The sequence below is a fragment of the Choloepus didactylus genome, chromosome 27 (assembly GCF_015220235.1).
Source record: "Choloepus didactylus isolate mChoDid1 chromosome 27, mChoDid1.pri, whole genome shotgun sequence".
NCBI lineage: Eukaryota > Metazoa > Chordata > Mammalia > Pilosa > Megalonychidae > Choloepus > Choloepus didactylus.
In genome coordinates this window covers 10801591-10810742 of record NC_051333.1, presented here as the reverse complement: position 1 = coordinate 10810742, position 9152 = coordinate 10801591, and positions in this window count along the sequence as shown.

Here is a 9152-nt window from a genome sequence, read left to right as displayed (position 1 = left end):
TCTGGGTCTCTGCGTGTGATCACATGTGTGAAACTGTGAGGCTGTACCTGTGTGTGTGTATAGTTTTGCCTCTGACTATGAATGTTTGGGGCTATGTGACTCTGTGTGTGGGTGGAGACTTCTAGAAATCTGTGTATTGTCCTCTATATGTAAGTATGCAAGCACTTCTGTTTGTGTGCAGATGACTTTCACATAATTGGCACAATTTCTAAAAATATATTTGTTTCTTTTATTTACTGTCTGTCTCCCCCATTGGACTTTGAGCCCCATGAGAACAGGACCCAGGGCTGTTGTGGTTGCCACTGGGTTCCCAGAACCATCTAGCACACAGTAGGTGCTTAGTACTTACTTGTTGAGTGAATGAATTAATGAATTTTACATTGTGCATGTTGAGTGCATACACCTGCATAACTGGGCAGATGGTCCTGGGCTTCTGGGTGGTTGTCACCCGTGTGTGCCTTGAAGCTTTGTGGGCTAGCGCATAGGAGGGTCTGGGAGCTATGGCAGCTGTGTAGCTCTAATCTTCAGTGCCTCCCGCAGTGCATGGCACATAGCAGGGCCTCAGTCAATGTTGTGGACTTTGTGTGGTTCTCTCTGTTTTCACCTCCCTGGACCTCAGTTTTCTCTTCTGTAAAATGGGGAAAATAATCTACTCACTCATGAGAAAATGAGTTCATACAGAGAGCAATGAGAACCCAAAATAAGTGTTTACAAAATACTTGTTTGGAGTGACACCACTCCTGTCAATTCCTCTGTGTGCCCCCATATGCTTGTGTCTAGAATAATGGTTATGGGCTCAGGACTTTAGCTTAGTGGTCCTGAGCCCCTGGCCTCCTCCTTCTGAGCCTCAGTTTCCTCCCTATATAATGGGTATGATAACAGGCCTCCTCCAGGGGGGGCCGTGCTCCAATGAAGCTGTGTCTGTAAACCCCGAGCCCAGTATAAGTGCACAATGAGCACTCAATGTCTAGCAGGCACAAACACGATTATCGCTGTAGGAGTTCAGGTGCCAGGGGAGGGAGACAGGTAGGGAGTGATGGGGGTGGGGTGGGGAGGGAGGAAGCAGTGGAGGTTTAGATGTTGTTCAAATCACTCAACTGGACTGGGAAGGTGCAAAGTTGAAGATGGAGGAAAGAGCGCCTGCTGAAGCAGGTTGGCTGCAGGTCAGACTCCAGAAAGGCCTTCCCCCATGGACTGTTTTGGGGGCTGGGAATTAAAAGAAGCTGGTGCTCTTTGGAGGGCTGCCTGGAGGAAGAGAAACCAGCCAGAGCCTTTCAGGTTAGAGGAGTTTGGAGAGGGTTTACCAACAGCAATAACACTAGAGCACAATGTGCAGACTCTGTCTGGTTTCCTGCTCTGTCCCCATTGTCCAGAGTGCCTGGTATAAGGGGGCGCTGAGTAAATATGTTTGAATGGCTGAATGAATGAAGGCATGAATGAATGAATTTCATCCCACAACAACCTGTGGGTCCTGGTCTTGGGGTGGGGGGATGGGGGTAGGGAAGACCTGGTGGCTGCCGGACCTGGTGTGGGGTGCTAGCCTCTGGGACCCATCTCAAGCCTGTCCCCCACTCCCTAGCCCGGCTGTTCCCACAGCTCCCGGCTGCAGAGGGCGTGCAGGGGGCCGGGAAGGGAGTGTCAGGCCGGCTGCCTGCCCTGGACAGACGCCCGAGCGACTGCAGGAGGGGGGTGGTGAGCTCAGGCGCCTGAGTCACCCTGGAGAAACCCCGGGCCGCATACCTGGCCGCTGACATCACCCCACCAGGGCACCCCCGGCGGCCCAGACAAGCGGACTGAATCACAGATGGAAGTCAGCCACTGAGGGCGCGGGCACATGGCCGCCTGTCACCCCCATGACACCCCCGCGTGGCCGTCTGGCTGCGGGCAGGCCGCGCAGGGGTTAGGGAAGGGGCACAGGGCCTGAGTCAGGCACCGGGAGGCCGGAGCTGGAGACCACCCAACCGCTGGTGACCTCGTGGTGCTGGAAGGAGAAAGTGAGGGGAGGGGAACCTGCGGGGAGGCCGCAGAGCCGCGAGGAGGAAGCCCGTGTGGGTGTGACGGGGAGGCTGCGGGTTGTGGGCAGCGGCTGGGTGACGGTCTGGGGACGGGGTGGGGTCTGGGTGTTTGCGCAGAGAAGTCCAGAGTCGCAAGGCAAGGGGGTCAGGGAACAATGGAACCGCGGAACACTGCGTTCCCCCCACCCCAACGCATGCACCCCCCCACGCCCACTCACGCGCCCAGGCTGCACACGCGGAACGCCCCGCGTGGGGAGGCCCTGCCTCAATCCACACAAGGACCCCCGAGCCACATTGCCGGGGGTGGCACCCAGGCCTCACTCTGCACCAGCCTGGAAATTGAACAAGTTGCTTAAGGGCTCCGGGCCTCAGTTTCTTCATCTGTCGAGTGGGATGAATAAGCATCATTATTACTTGCTAGCTTACACTTACCGGAGGCACACTTTCTGCTCAAATCACTGCACAGTTTGTCTCACACACACATGGTTTCACATATCACACAGGCACACCCAGTTGTACACACAGACACAGAACCAAAGCTAAGCAGAGGCCCCCCTCAGATGCAGGCTTGTCTCAGCCCTGGGGCAGGGGTGCATAGACCCCCTCACCCACCCCCACCCAGACCCACAGTGTCAGTGTGATGGTGTGTCACTGCCTACAAGCACTTCAGACAAGCCAGGAGGGCTTCCTGATGGAGGTGTGTCCGGACAGCTCTCATCTAGTCCTGAAAAGATTTGCACAAGGAAGGAGTTCCCCAGAGCACTCTCTCCCTCTACTGTGGACGTGCAGGACCAAAGAAGAGGAAACAGGAAGGACTGTGGGAGCTAAGGGGAAACATCCATCCAGGGCTGTGTGAGTGACTGCGGCAGAGATCTTTCCAGCTCGAAAAAAGGATGAAAATAATGTCAGTAGTAGAAGTAAAACTAGCTGACAGTCATTTGAGAACTAACCCGTGGTGACAGGCACCACGCCACACAGAAGGAAACTGTACCTTCTTGTTTAACCCTCCCAATAACCTTCGAAAGAAGGCGTTAGCTGGGTGACCCTGGGCCTCAGTTTCCTCAGCTGTAAAGTGGGGATAATAGCAGCACCTCCCTGCTTGGGCTGCTGTGAGGAGGAAATGCCTAGAACAGTGGCTGGGCACAAAGTGTACATGTCCCCACCAGTAAATGGCTTGGTGTGTACGTCTGGTTTGTCTATATGTGTGTCTGCCTGTCTCCATGATTTGGGTTATGTAAACCTATACCTCCTTTCTCCCACCCCTCGCCAATGTGAGTACCCCCTCGGGAAGACCTACTGATGCCAGCTCGGCCCTTGCCCCAGCCCTCCTTGGGAACAGACAGGAATGACAGGCAGCCAGATTGTTCATTGACAGCTAGAGTCAGGCCCCAACACCTATGTACAGCCCCTCTGCCTGGCGACTGCTCTGTCTTTGACATCTTCTTCTCTCAACCAATTCAATGGCAAAAGAACAATATGTTTCTCTCCAAGACAGTCTCTTGGTGTTTAGGATTCATTTATTCAACAAATGTTTATTGAGCTCCCACTGTGTGCCCACCCATGTGCTGGGGACACAGCTGTGACCACGACAGTCCCAGCCCGGCCCTCACAGGGCTCCCAGTCCAGTCGAGGAGTCAGACCTGTCCCCAGATGATGACAAACCCAGATGGGAGAGTTGGGGGCGTGGATGCCAGGGGAGCAGGGAGCAGACCCAGCCTAAGGGTCAGGGAAGAGGTGGAGCCTGGGAGAGGGCATGCAGGAGCTGAGTCCTGGAGGAAGGCAGTACGAGGCAGAGGAAGCAAAGGGCAGAGTGTTCCAGGCAGAGAGAAGAAGACATGCAATACCCCAAAGTCAAGGGAGAAGGTTCATGCTACACCCAAATGTAGAGGAGAGTGAGCAACATGCTACTGAGCCACCCTGGGGCTATGCCAGGCCTTTTGGGCCATGATGAGGAGTTTGTACGCGGAATGAAGAGCTATTGGGAGGGTCAAGTTACAAGTCTCCAATGTAGACCATTGCTGCTTATTGGAAACTCCCCAATCACCCCCTCCAGGAGGCCTCCAGGATTGCCCAGTGGGGAGCTGGCCCATCTCTCCAGCCAGCCAGTAGCACAATGCTGGGCACCGAGGAGGCAGGGGTTGCTACACCAGCCTGGCTCTGCCTTCACAGTGGTCAGGGTCACGACAAAAGGGACACATACACGCATGCACGCTTCCCTCCTCTGGAACCTCAGAAACGCTCGCAGATCATGCTTCCACCAGGGTGGTCCTCAGTGCCATGGCCTTGGCATCCCCCGGGTGCTTGTGGGAAACATAGAGGTCTGCAGACAAGTCTGCATTTACCAGATGCCCAAATGACTCATGTCCACCCTAACAGTTGAGAAGCACTGCTGTCAAGTCTAACCTCCCTGGGCCTCAGTTTCCCCTTCTGTACAGTGAGGATAACAATAGACCTACCTAAAGGGCTGGTGTGAGGATTAACAGATAATCCACATAAAAGGACTAAACCAAGCACTAGGCACACAACCAATGCTTAATAAAAATTTGCCTTAGTGCAAGGTGTAAATGGGAAAGTTTGTGTTGTGTATATGTTAATCAAAAAAAAAAAAAAAAAAAAGAGCAAGAGAAACTGACGAGACAATGACAATTAAATACAATATGTGATCCTGGACAGTATCTAATGATGGAGGAGAAAAGACTCAAAAGGATATTACTGGGACATAAGAAAACATTAGAATGTAGATGTAAGTTTTATATCAACGTTAAGTTTCTTGAACTTGACTGGACTTTAGGTGGTACATAAGTGAATACCCTCATTCTTAGGAAATGTATATGAAAGTATTAAGTGTTCAAGAAGCATGAAGTATATAATCTACTCTCAAATGTTCAGAAGAGAGACAGAGAGATGATGGGAACTGATAGCTGAATTGGTAGATAGAATATATGAAAAATGTGAAACGTGGCAAAATATTAAAATTGGTGGATCTGGGGATGGGGAGATATGTTGGAATTCTCTGGGTGGGTTTTGTATTATTTTTGCAACTTTCCTGTACATTTAAAATTATTTCAAAATAAAAAGTTTAAAGAAAAAAAAAAAAGAATTCGCCTTCAGCAGCATCTTCCTCATTACCATTTTTTATTATTAAATTTCAGAGCTTCAGAGGACTTCCAAAGACCCTGTCATCCAGCCTTCTTACTCTACAACTTCTCCCCACCACCCCCTCCCCACAATACTTTTATGGGTCCCCCAAAATATTTAATGTTTTCTAAAATCAGATCTTTTAGGTCAAAGAAAATGTTTTGGTATATAATATTAATATTCTTGTCTTTATACCAATGCATTCGGAAAATATCATTTTTAGGATGTTTTTGTGGAGGAAGAGGCCCAGGGAGGCAATGACACGGGCTTGTGTGACTCTGCCTCTTGGTGATGTCTCTAGAAGGGTCCGTGTGTGCAAAGATCAGGGTGGCTTTGTTTTAATTAAAAAAACCAATGTGCCAGCCAGTTGCCTGCGTCTGTATTGATATGAACGCTTTATAATCCGCCCCCCTCCAGCCCAGGGAGCTGGACGCTAAGCCTGTCCTGCTTTCTCATGCAAGGACACAGGTTCCAGGAGCCCCTAGCTCAAGGTCAGGCCGCTACAAATTGGTGGGGCCAGAAGCCAGTCCAGGCGACCTGGCTGACGGCTCTGCTCATATCTGCAGGAGAGTGACCATCTGTATGGGAATAAATGGATGTACACAAACCCATTTTATCAGCAGTTAAAAGCACAGGCTCAACAGGGCATTTGCAAGGCAGTGAAACTATTCTGAATGATTCCATATTGGTGGATACATGATATTTGTCGAAATTCAGAGACCCGTACGTGCAAAAAGTGGACCCTAATGTCAACTACAGACTTTAGTTCCTGAAAATGTATCAAGGGGAGATGGAAAAGTTTTGATAATGGATGGTGGTGATGGTAGCACAACATTGTGAATGTAATTAGCAGGGCTGAATTGTATATTTGAATGTGGTTAAAAGGGGAAATTTGAGGTTGTAAGTATGTTACTAGAATAAAGCAAAACAAAACAAAACACCGTAGGACTGCATGACACACCCAGTGTACCCTAATGTCAACTATGGACTATAGTTAACAGTGCAATTATAATAATATTCTGTCGTCAGTTGTAACAAAGGTACCCCACTAATGCAAAGTGTTAATAACAGGAAAAACTGTGTGTGAAGAGTAGGGTATAAGGGAACTCTGTATGCTGCATGTTTTTCTATAAACGTCCAGCTTCTCTAATAAAAAAACATATTTATATATAAATGTCTCAATATTGGTTCATCAATCATAACAAATGTACCTCATTAATGCAAGACATTAATAAAAGGGAAAACCATGTGCATGTGTGCGAGTATGGGTGTGTGAGGGGTAATATGGAACCTCTGTAATTTCTGTGCAGTTTTTCTGTAAACCTAAAAACGGCTTTAAAAATAAAGTTTATTATTGGAAAAAAAAAAAAAAAAAAAAGCCCAGGCTGGCTAAGCCAGCACCCCTGCATCCTGATCGCAGCTCTGCTACTTACTTGCTGCCTCTCTGTGCCTCGGTTTCCTTGCATGTAAAAGGAGAGTTCTCGCCTTACGTGAGTGTTGTGGGAATGAAATAAGTTCATATGAGCACTCGAGAAGAATTGGCTCTTTTTATTGTTATTTGAAGGTGGGTGCCTCTGAGGGATGTATGATTGTTGGCTGGGTGTGTGTCCCTGTGACTGTCTCCACCGCTGGGTGGGATAGATACGTGTGTGTGCACATCTGTAGTGAGGGTCTCGGGGTCCCTGTGGGTTTGGGAGTCTGCACAGATGTCCCAGTCAAGCTGTACATTGGAATGCACTTCTGGGTGTGTGTGAAAAACTTCTTGTGTATGTACGGCGTGTGTCTTCAGGTGCATCTCTAGTGAAAGTCTTGGGGTCTCCATGAGTCTTGTGGTCCGGATAGACATTCCTGGCTAACTGTATACCTAAACTGTAAGTCCCCTTGTGTGTGTGTGCACGTGTGTCAGGTGTGTTGGTTGCCACGTGGCAGCGTGTGCTTCTAAGTGTGGTGTGTCTGTGCAGCTGTTTCTCTTTGTGGCCGTGTGTCCTGTCGCCTGTGGTGAAATGTCTGGGTGCCTGTGTGTGTGACTCTGTGAGTTTATGTCGGTGGCTGGGTGGATGCTTGAGCTGCCTGTGTCGGGGTGTGAGGTCTCGGGTGACCAGTGCAGGCATTTGGTTTCTTTGGGTCTGTCTCCCATGGCAGAGTGGGAGAGGAGATGAGGGGCTTGGATGGGACGTCGGAATAAGGGGTCACTCCCTGTCTGGTGCTGGGACCAAGTCATTGCCCACCAGTGGCTGCTGTGTCATCTCCTTATCCCTGTCCCTCCCTCCTGACTGGTGGCAGACAGGGGTGGAGTGAGGGAAGGGGGTAGAGGGCAGGTTTGAGGTTGGACTCTCATCTGGAAAGCTCAACCTCCCCTTATCGCCCCCCAGGTCCCTCCCCAGCCTCCCACCTCTCCCCCCTCTCTCCCCATTATTGGTGCTGGGAATCAGGGCTCCTGGGAATCAGGAACCACCCCCTCCTCTGGCTCTGCCTCAGACCTGCTGTGTGACCCTGAACCAGTCCCTTTCCCTCTCTGGGCCTAGAAGAGTCAACAGTTTCAAAGTGCCCAGGGCCCTGCCAGGCTCTGAACCGGTAGAGAAGTGCCAGGATCTCTCAGGTTGGTGAAGGAGCTGGTGGCACCCTCCCCGATGGGTGGGATGGAGTTAAGAATTTGGGGCTGTGGCATCAGAAACACCTGAGATAGACCCTTCATCCATGTTTCCTAAGGAGGTGGCCTTGGGAAAGTAGCTTTGCCCCTCTGTGAGCAGTTAAGGAATGGGTTTGTCAGGCTCATAGCATCCCGCAAGAGGAAGCTGCTATTGTCACTTTTATCATCCAAACAATCCCAAGACCCAGGTTTTTCAGGGAGTTTCACCAAACCGAGGCAGGCTTCAGAGATCAGCAAGGAAATGGAAACAGTAAGAGCTCTGGAGCTGTACAATTCTGGATCTGAATCTCTTGCCCTGGGATCATGGGCAAGTCACTTAAGCTTTCCAAGAATCATTTTTCCCTTTTATAAAATGGAGATTTTCGCCCTTAATTTTCCAAAGCTGTTGTAAGGATTACAAATCTTGTATTGAAGGGCTTAGCACAGGTGCTTGTAGTTGGTAACTGCTAAATACATATCAATAATAATAATAATAATATATTGTTCCCCCCACATTCTTTCCGTCTCGGGGATGGATTATAAAGTGGGAAGCAAAAGTTCCCAATACCATCAGCAGGGAGACTTCGCCCTGAGTTTCTCCCCCATCCCGCGAGCCCCGGTCGTGGGAGGCCAGCAAGGACCGGACACTAACTCTTTGTCCAGCTGGGAAAACTAAAGCTCAGAGAGGGGGAAACATTTCCCAGGCTCGCACAGCGAGTCGGTGCAGAAGCCGGAGCTAGCCTGGGACCCCACCTCCCGCATATCCACTTTCACTCGGAGCACTGCAGCCCCTCCCACCCCGCTCAGGACTCAGTTTCCCCGCCTACGTGACTACCCAACATCAGCTTTGTGGAGGCCTGCCCTGCCTCTCGAGAGGGGGCGCTGCACCAGCCGAGAAAATGAGGAGAGGGACCCTCCAGAGGTCAGGGGGACCCGCAAGTTGGGGTCCTCCCCGCCCGGGTCAGACCCGGCCTTCCCCGGGCAAGTCTAAACGCCTATTAATACCAGCTCGCCGGGCGGCGCGGCACTGCGCAGGCGCGGGCGGGTTCCGCAGGCGCGCGGAGTGCGCGCGCGAGCGAGGGATTCCCTCTGACGTCATTGCTAGGATACCAAACAAACACTCCGCCGCGCCGGCCGAGCTCCTTATATGGCTAATTGCGTCACAGGAACTTCGGAGAGGCGGGGTCGGAATCCCCTCCTGTCGAGCGCCCCGGAACGCAGCCCCCGAGACCCCCAGGGCCGCGAAGGTCATTCAGGTGACCAGATGGAGGCTAGGATCGACCTCTGGCCGAACGGCGTGTGTCTCAGTTCAGCGGGGCCGAAGATTTTGGGAAGTTTGAGGAGTGACGTAAGCAAGGGGGCGGGTCCCG